The sequence below is a fragment of the Dreissena polymorpha genome, chromosome 2, assembly GCF_020536995.1.
Source record: "Dreissena polymorpha isolate Duluth1 chromosome 2, UMN_Dpol_1.0, whole genome shotgun sequence".
NCBI lineage: Eukaryota > Metazoa > Mollusca > Bivalvia > Myida > Dreissenidae > Dreissena > Dreissena polymorpha.
The window spans coordinates 102818692-102829526 of record NC_068356.1 but is presented as its reverse complement, the minus strand read 5'-3'; the positions used below and the strand labels follow the sequence as shown (position 1 = coordinate 102829526).

The following is a 10835-nucleotide window of genomic DNA, read 5'->3' as shown; positions in this document are numbered from 1 at the left end:
AGTTGATTCAGATTCGTAAGTTTTCGTTTTAGTTATGATATTTGTGAGGAAACATTAATACTGAACATTAACCATGCTCTAATATAGCCATTATATGCATCTTTTGACGATTTTAAAACCTAAAAATTATACAGCGTTGCAACGCGAAACGATTGAATAATTTGGAGAGTTCTGTTTTTGTCGTTAAATTTTGTGAAACTACGAAGATTGCTTATATAAGGTATAAAATACGTCGAGAATGTGTACTCGGCGGAATAGCTCAGTAGGCATAAGCGTTTATACTACAGGACTCTGCCAGGACTCCAGGGGTCACTGGTTCGAACCCTGCTCCGGGCAATGTACATTTCCTTTTTTTTTTTTTTTCTTGATTTTTTACTGGAGCTTTTATGATCCAATGTTTACATTTATCAATATAAAGCATTTAATGAATAAGTTAAAAAAAATGCCAAAATCTGTGAAAAGGCCCCTTTAAAGGTGTAAAGAATCTAAACTTTTCTGCGATTAAAGTTTTATTTAACTGGATTAGTATAGGCCACATAACAGACGCTATTGTACTGATTTGTACTAAACAACATTTTGTCATAATCAACAGTTTTAACATGCCGCAGTTTCCTTGGAAGTTGACCTTTGATTGGAGTTATGTATAAAACATTAACAAGGTATTTGTTGACAGTTTGTCCTGTCACGATTATATATTAGTTGAGCCAAACGTGTGATAAAGATCCCTTTTGGGGTGGCGATAAATACTATTTATATTGTTCAACAGTGGGAGACTGAGAAAACATATGTTACAATTAATTTGTCTACTTTGCCTGCTTCTTCTTTATATATTTTTCTTGCTAATCGTTTAAGTTTAGTTTTAGTTAAGTAGGTATATCAATTTACATTTTTTGATAGATATTTATTTGGATAGTAATGGTATGTTTTATTTGACTTGACATCATTGAACCGGTTTATTCATTGATAAGATCGGGATCTCCACAGGTGTTTAATCTCGATTGTTAGGTGGGGAGAAGGGTCCGAATGATAATGTTGTCGTCGGCTTACGAATCACATTTCACAAGTTTTAGACAAATATGCATACGTTATAAACCTAATTTAAGTATTACATAGATAATAACTTATCTTTATTTTGATGAACTACGTTTAAGGTATAAAACTATAATTATCTATGTGTTGTGTGCCGCATACAGGCTCTAGGAGAAGTGCCCCCCCCGGAGAACTGCCCCCCCAAAGATTTTTCACTGGGCGGAGAACTGCCCCCTCACTGTTTTTTATAGGGCGGAGAACTGCCCCCCTGCTGATTAATAAGGGGCGGAGAACTGCCCCCCTGTCAGAATTGATGACCCGGAGAAGTGCCCCCTAATTAAAGAAGTTTCACGGCGATATATAAAGCGAGTATTAAAATGACAATAACGCCAGTAACTTTCTTGCTATTATGTCTGGAAATTGAGTGAAATTTCAAAAATAATATAAAGTTGTACAAGTAATAAAAGTTATAAAACTGCAAAAAAAAATACCTGCCTCGGCATGGACGTCGCCATCTTGATAATCACGTGATTTTCGTCTATGTGAACAAAGAAAAACAAATCACTTTTTGCTAATAAAAAGTTTTCGCGGCTGAATTATTTGATATTTTCCCCTTAATTAAAACAAACAATTAGCATGCAATTTAATCAATCCTTATGCAAGCTGAAAACAATAATTTATTTGTTTGTTTTCGCCAATTACGGATTTGGACGGTTCAATATAATAAACCCGTATGCGGCTTTATTCAATATGCGGCTTTATTCAATATGCGGCTTTATTCAAAGCTAACAAGTTCTTAACAATTAAGGTCGGTCCGGTCTACCAATTAAAAGATCGCGGTGCTTATCGTTAACGGTAACAAGTTCTCTGCCTGCCTTATTAGCTGCTAATTAAAGCAACTGTTACCGATTTTGTTTGTTTGGCATGTCGACATGATCTGCTCAAAATGCAAACTGTTGCCGTAATGTGTGTATTTATGTATGTTATTTTGTATGTCACATGAATTTACTAAACAACATAAATAAATTGATTATGAATTCGACTTCACTTCACTTTTTTCTTCAAGTCAGCTAAATTATTGCCTTTGCTTTGCCTATTAATTTACTTTTTTATACGTAAATTTACGTTTTTTTTCCATGGGTCAATACTATCTTTATAATGTAAATTAAAGAGATCTTTTCACGCTTTGGTAAATTGACAAAATTGAAAAAAGTTGTTTCAGATTCGTAAGTTTTCGTTTAAGTTATGATATTTGTGAGGAAACAGTTATACTGAACATTAACCATGCTCTAATATAGCCATTATATGCATCTTTTGACGATTTTAAAACCTAAAAAATATAAAGCGTTGCAACGCGAAACGATTGAATAATTTGGAGAGTTCTGTTTTTGTCGTTAAATTTTGTGAAACTACGAAGATTGCTTATATAAGGTATAAAATACGTCGAGAATGTGTACTCGGCGGAATAGCTCAGTAGGCTAAAGCGTTTTTACTTCAGGACTCTGGCAGGACTCCAGGGGTCACTGGTTCGAAACCTGCTCCGGGCAATGTTCTTTTCCTTTTTTTATTTTTTTTCTTGATTTTTTACTGGAGCTTTTACGATCCAATGTTTACATTTATCAATATAAAGCATTTAATGAATAAGTTAAAAAAATGCCAAAATCTGTGAAAAGGCCCCTTTAATTCCGATGTAACTTTTCTCAATAAGTACTGAGTTGCACGTCTATATTTAGTTGCGACACATGGCCAGTATTAACACGCACGCGTTTCCTGTGTGGATCTCGACCATGTTTCGCGCTCTTATTAAAACACGACTTTTACATGGCATTCATGTATAGTGAGTGGTGCAGATGCGTACCAAGGGCCTTAAACAGTATTATCACATGCCTCTAGACAATTTGTGTTATTTAGTTCGATAAATGGTAATATACTTGTACTGAAATTAAATTGTTACCGGATAAAATGTGTACGGCGATAACGTAAAATTACCCTTAAGTATTGTTTTCACTACGTAACTAATAACTAATATGACACCGGGGGGGGGGGGCAGTTCTCCGCCCCGACAGATTTGATGGGGGGCAGATATCCGCCTACTAAATTCTGACAGGGGGGCAGTTCTCCGCCCCTACCGATTTGATGGGGGGGGCACCTCTCCGCCACCTTTAAAATAAGGGGGCAGTTCTCCGGGGGGGCAGTTCTCCGGGGGGGCGCTTCTCCGGATACCCCGCATACATACCATCTTGCTTTTTTAAATTTGATCACAACGGTCCGAAGTCATAAACATTCATTATGCATGGTTGCTAAAGCACAGTGTATACTAACTAACCTATGTTTATTGTTGTTTGCTAGGGTTATTATTATTATGTTTTATTTTTATTTTTTTTATTTTTTTTGGGTGGGGTGGGAGGGCTTTTATAGAAGATTTCAACTAGTCCTTCAATTAACGAAAAAAAAATATTGGTATAGGAAATATAAAAGAGTAATAGACAGCTTCATTCATGCTGTTCTATTATGGTGTTTTAACGCATATAATTATGTATGGTTGATGAAGCACATTGTATGCTACCGATGTTTATTGTTGTTTGATGATGATGTTAAGTTGGTGTTGCTGTTGTTGTTAATGATGATGTTGAGGAGGAGGAGGAAGAAGAAGAAGAAGAAGAAGAAGAAGAAGAAGAAGATGATGATGATGATGATGATGGTGGTGGTGGTAGTAGTGACGACGACGACGATGATGATGATTTTGATTATGATAATGAGATTTGAATTAAATTAATGCGCAAAGATTTTTCTTTTTAGCGGCCAAATGCAGATATCTGCGCTCGGCCGCTGTAAGGGTTATGTAATATTTGCAATCTACATAGGAGTCAATAGCAGATACCAAGCACCATATGCTTATGAGAAACAAAAGCAAAATATTGGCAATCGCTGAAATCTCGAATATGACTTACTCATTTTATTAAATGAAAACCGGTAACTATTTTAAACGGTTATTATATTGCAACAACTTAGCGGTGTTTATCCAAAAGACCATTGTTATAATTACAGGGACGTCAATAGGCCAAACTATTCAGGAAATATGATTTGAGTCGTCAAGGATAGATTTTGAGATCAATGTACGTCCGATGAGATTTAAAGGGAGTTTGAGGCGTAGGGACAGATTCGTTCGAGTACGCGATCATTTGAGAACAAATTATGTTGATGCTTTATCGGAATTCCGGAAATTTGCGATCGGTACCGATTTTTTCTGGTTCTTTTTTATTGATTCTGATAAGTTAGCGGCCGGCACGGACATGAATATTAACTGACGAAAACCTCTTCGCTACTTTCCGAAAATCTTCGACATGTTGCAAATATCCGTAATATTCCGCATTGTACTCACCAGAAATTGCAACTAGAATGACTACAATAAATCAGTTAGCTACGGCTCGGGCTTGGATTTACCTTTTATCCCTGTAAGGGACCTAATGCCCCAGACTACCGGCTATTTTTTCCGGAATTCGAACTTGATACACTTGATATCCCTGAATTAAATATTTATATCCGCACTTTTGATCTCTAGAGTGCTGACTGTTAGTATTGTATTTGACTGGAATGACTGTCGATTATGTGTTTTTAAGATTAAAACAAGCTTACGAAGAACTTTGTGTTTGCTTTTTTGTACGCTTTCTTTTTAAAAATGTATTGTCCGCCACGGACGCAACAATTGACCAAATGTACCAGATTGTGGTCTCTTTAAAGTGCTATGTTTTTACTGCCGTGATATCTTTAACAAACTACACATTATTGATCGTGGACGTTTTGTACTCTTATTGAATTTGTTTCCCCAAAATATGCTCTTCTATTAGTAGATGTTTAGGTGACGATGTTCTAATTATAGATCTTACACGGCCAAGAAACACTAGATAGGTCTTTGCAAAGCGAGCTGTTGGATATCGTGAATGCGTTCAATGTGGCCTGTTTATTTCAGAAAGCTATGTGCAATGTTTTATGGGGATTTCTATCAAATTGCCAATTGCAAAATTTGATTTAATTCATTCGGACCTACAAGCGGGAAACTTCTTCATTAAAGTTCAATGGGCTTTTAAGAAGTTCGTTGAAAGGCCAAATTTGACGTTAAACAGCAACGCCGAAAAAATTGCTACTCAGTCTTATTTATCACTTTTTTTGTAAGATTTACCAGTAGACGTTCTTCAGTGAAATTAAGCAAACACACAGTGCCGACAAATATGGAAGGGTATTTAGGTAAAAATTACATCCTTCTTTGTGACTGTGTCATGATTCTTGATGGTACTTTCAATTAATATGTAGACACCTTTTCATGCTTGATGACACTTACATCTTGCCTGATGTCCAATGTCTATTTACATTCTGCTTAATGGTATCATGCATGTGTACAGATGCAACATTCTTGTTCGTTAATTGCATGCTGCATATGTGTATGTTGGTTTGTGCAGAGAGACTTGTGCAATAGGCGCAGTGCATAATGAAATCAAATATTAATGCGTTTAATAAATTAACGCGATGGTAAGATGTGAGTTTCACCCAAGCACAAAGCAACATACTATCATGCATGATACAATGATGTCAATTGACAGTCATTCCGAAATGCTACGGAGGACTACGGAAATTTACGGCGTATAACGGAAATTTTATGTTATAGGAGAAGTTGCGCACCTTTGTAAGATATTTGCTACTGAACCGAAATTAACCGCGTGTTTGTAGACTTAACTTTTTTTTGGTTAATGACTAACCATATTTTTTGTACAGTAATTTACCTTCAATAACCAAAGAAAGTCTATGGATATATTTCAATATATGCTACTAATGCATGTATGCAGAGCTCCAGATAAGACGCTTAAAGTCGTAAAAAATTGAATTAAATTTAGTAAAAAAGTAGACTTAAATTCTGTGCGTACGGTTACACATTGGAAAAATAAAATAAGAATTCAAAATGTGTGATCATGCGTAAAACTCAATATCAATGCATATAATGTAAACATTTTATCAATGAGTTCCCACTCGTGTAGGCCCTCATTACAATTATGAAATCAACAGCACTTTAACGTTATTATGAATAACAGACCATCTTTACAACAGTCGAAAAGCCGAACGTTTTCCATTATCTGGTCCTTTTATCGCAAAAAGTCTGCTGTAAACCGGCAATTGTCATTAGCTCTTCTTAGACTATAAACCTAAATGCGGATGTGCCAAAAATTATATTTACATGAAAAAAAAAGAATTAATAATAGACTTTAAGGCTGGATTATTATAGAGTGTAAACCAAGATTTTGCTGAAAAAGTTATCTGGAACTTTGCATGTATGTTGAGAGGAAATCGATTACATAATTTCAAATTTACTAGAGTACTTTTATATTGCACCACATAAAATGCTTTAAAACTATAATATTGAAGTGCACATATAAACTTTATTATAGATGGGTAGGTATTTCGTGTCAATCTCTTTCACATATGAAAGAGCTGTTGGTCATGCTGCTTTAAGTACATATAGATGCATGACACAATTTAGATTAAGCAAAATAAAACACTAGGTATTTGCCAAGAGTCAAATATATACGAGCAGTAAGAGCGTAATCGTGCACAGCGATACTTACTCTTGTAGAATTGAAACTCTTATTGCTTTCTTTCGAAATAATTTCATGTGTCCGATCTAATATGCAATATGCCCGGTGTTTTTTTTGCGGATTAATGTTCCGTTTTAGATCCATAATTAACGAATGCCTCAATATTTTCAAAAATTAACACCGGAATAATGTTCACCGACATTTTTTCATACAGATTGGATATAAATATTATAGAGCTTAACAAAAAATACATTAAGCCCTGTTCTCCCGGCACACGTGCTGGACACACAGGTGGTTAGCGTGTGGCTATGATAATAATTAGTGAAAACATCTTTTTGAATGATAAATAATCATATCAAAACGAAAAATCAAATTTTCTATAAAAAAAAAATCACTACCGTTTTATATATAACAAGGTATCCAACTCGAAATCATCCGAAAACGGGGTGCATCGTTTTGAGCAGCCATTACTAAATTAATTTTGCAGCGATTTTCATGACCCGGTCTTATTCAACGCAGAAATGAATTTCCTTTTAGGAAATGTATATATATTGTTATATTTCTACACATGCTGGGTCAAATTTTAAGAAATAAAGCTATACATAATTCGCTTGACCCAGTTGTTATCGATCAGACCGTATTTATGAATGAAATCTCCAGTTGTAAGGACACAACTCCGCATTGGAGCAATGAAATCACCCTTGTGTTTAAAATGTCAGTTGGTTGAAATGTATGTAAACAAAGGTTTGAAAATGCGCTGGACAGTTAGTTTTGATGCATAATTCTACGGCAAGCACGGTAAGAATGTTTTTTTTTTCATACGTTTTATTGAATTATGGTATCGAGGTTCGTGAACTTTGCAGGGAAAATGCCCATTTCCCCGTGAAGATTTCAGTCATGAATACTGTCTGATCGATCACAGCTGGGTCACGCGAGTTGTGTATCGTGTTATTTTTTAAAAGTTGACCCAGTATTTGTAAAAATATTGCAAGACATATACATTTCCAGAAAGGAAATTTATTTCTGCGTTGAATAAGACCAAGATCGTGAAAATCGCTGCAAAATTGATGAAGTAATGGCTGTTTAAAACGATGCATCCCGTTTTCGGATGATTTCGAGTTGGATACCTTGTTGAATATATATTTAACTTATTTTTTTTAAGAAAAGTTGATTTTTCGTTATAATATGATTACTTATCATTCCAAAATATGTTTTCACTAACTAGTATTATAGCCACACGCTAACCACCTGTAGCTGGACACTTTTAAAAAAACACTATACAAATTCAAGTACTTATGCATTTAATTGATTGTAAACAATGACGGTTGAAATCCGTGCGTGGGAATTTTTCTGGTAACCAAGAGCGACGTCAACGTTCATGACAAACCTGTTTATATGACATTTATTTATTGATTTTTTCCAACTTGATTGAAAATTATGTTTTATGATAGTTTAATACATGTAGATGAAGTAGTTGTTTTCTCAACGAGGAGTACAATAGTTGTACAGTACTAGACACGAGTACTTGTAACTTTCAGGTTTCTCTGTATACCACAGACATTATATAGTCATAAAATGATAAATATGTGTTTATAGAAATTGTAATTATAGCATGGTAAACAGACTAGAGAAATCTGAAAGTTTCACGCACAGGTCTGTGGCAATGGGGGTTTGGGCTACTTTATAAATATGAGGTCGATATGCAATGCACATCGGTAGATTACGTCTACTGTAATTATTTGGACTAGGGAAGGGCCACAATTCCAACACATCAGCCCCGTTATGTTCTGAATAAAATGCATGTATAATTTCTTGAGTGCCAATTGCATCTTACAAATATCAAAAACATTCACGGCAGTCAATTCATTGTGTAAACTTACTGGTCTTCATGGCAATAATGAACGTATTTAGTTTAATGGAGATTATATAACGAAGGGAACTAATTCAGCTTATTCAGTTTACTAGTCAAAATGATTCGGATGTTTTCGCTTTTTTTTCCGAAAAGTAATTTATTCAACATACGGAAAATAAACGCGCGCCACCTGATGTCATAATTTAGTAACTTGCATTCTGCTTACTGCCTGTTGCTAACTGCCGTTGTTAATGACGCTTAGTGGCAAAACCGATTATGACTGGTTTCAGGAATAATGAACACACAAACATTGGATAGTCACCAAGCATGTTGAAACAATCATCAAGTATAACCGATAGAGAACAAGCATGTTGGAACTGTCATGAAGCATGTTAGAATAAACATCACGCACAATGTAAATATTATTCATGAATGATGTAATGTTGCAGCAATCATCAAGTATAAACGAATAGACAACAAGCATGTTGGAATTGTCATAAAGCAAATTAGAATAAGCATCGGTCATAATGTAAATATTCACCACGAATGATGTAACTTTTACCTAAATATCCTTCCATAGACATGTGTTGTTACTAAAATAGACATAGAGATTTGAGCATTGGGAGTGACCTAATCATACTGTGCTTTAGCAGTATTACGGAATACCGTTAGTGCCATCGTGGTTACACATTACAATCCAGAGGGCGAGAACGCGAGAACGCGATAGTACGATGGCGACAATGTGACAATACGATGATGACAGGGTGACAATACGATGGCGACAATGCGATAGTACGATGGCGACAATGCGAGAACGCGATAATACGATGACGACAATCAGACAGTGCGATGACGACAGTGCGACAATACGATGGCGACAGTGAGATAGTACGATGGCGACAATACTACAGTTCTATAGTGCGATAATACGATGACGACAGTGCGAAAATACGATGACGACAGTGCGACAATACGATGGCGATAGCCGACAGTGCGATAGTACGATGGTGCCAATGCGATAACGCGATAGTATGATGGCGGCAATTCGAAAATGAGATGGCGACAGTGCGACAATACGATGGCGACAATGCGATAGAACGATGGCGACATTGCGATGATACCACGGCGACAGTACGATATGACTATCGCATTGTCGCCCCCGTACTATCGCACTGCCGCCATTGTATTGTCGCACTGTCGCATTGTCGTCATCGTACTAGCGCGTTTTCGCAATCGTACGAACGCATTGTCGCCATCGTATTGTCGCACTGTCGTCATCGTACTTTCGCGTTCTCGCATTCTCGCCCTCTGGATTTTAATGAGTAACCACGGTGGCCCTAACGGTATTTTGTACAGTAAAGTGCGTAAAATCTGGTTTGGAATAACAATTTTTATGCCGAAAACCCGACTTTGTTTTATAAGTAGTAGTCTAAATATACAATGAGTTTTCCGAGCATTAAATAAACATATTAAAATAAAATTCATGTTCGTATCAGTTGAAGTTCTTGTTAATAGTAGAAGCAAAAAACACAATAAAACGCTGATTGGGCTTACTAATTTGAGGCAAGAAAAAACACATCGCGCTATTATATATAACATATAACGCGCATCCGCAAAGTTCGAGCGCCCGTCTCGGTGCCGTCGTTTCCGGTGAAAGTTTCGCACAGGAGCTACCGAGTTAGGATATGAGACCACGAATCATGGCTTGACTTTATATATCAGTCAGCGTAGTACCTGACCAGACTGCGCGGTTGGACAAGCTAGGATGGACCAACTTCGGCCGCATATGACATAAGACCCATTTTCGCATGACGCGGGTCATCTGACCTTTATAATGTGTATATAGCTTTGAATGGAATTTGCACATAGTTTTTGGCATGGACTTATTGTTATGTTAATGTGTTGCACGCTTTCAAAAGCAGAGGGCATATATAAGATCAATTATACTACGGAGTTCATTTTCTGTTGCAAAATGAAATGCAATAAAGATTGTTACTCAGAGGTGTGTACAGTATGACAGCGTTGTCTGTCTGCGATGCATTTATACTGGTTCTAAGCTGGCATACTCACCAATTGGACTCAACCATCTGCTCGAACAAGAAATGATAAGTTCTACTAGCATAAACCTTTAATTGTAACTCATTTTAAAAATATTCATGTTATTTATATTATTCAATTTATTATTCAAAATTATAATTATTATTTCCTTTATTGTTGTTTTTCGCATTAAGAAACTTATTCGGCTTACGAAACTGAAAAATCCCATTGGAAAAAAAAATCCCATGGGAGAAAAAATCCCATGGGATTTAAAAATCCCATGGGATTTAAAAATCCCATGGGATTTAAAAATCCCATGGGATTTTTTGTTT

At 36.0% G+C, this 10835-nt stretch overlaps 1 protein-coding gene across 1 annotated transcript in view; it reads right to left on the bottom strand.

Annotated features, from left to right (window-relative positions):
- Positions 1-10835, bottom strand: part of LOC127869952 (uncharacterized) — a 141322-nt gene that overhangs the window by 109327 nt on the left and 21160 nt on the right. The window lies entirely within an intron of this gene.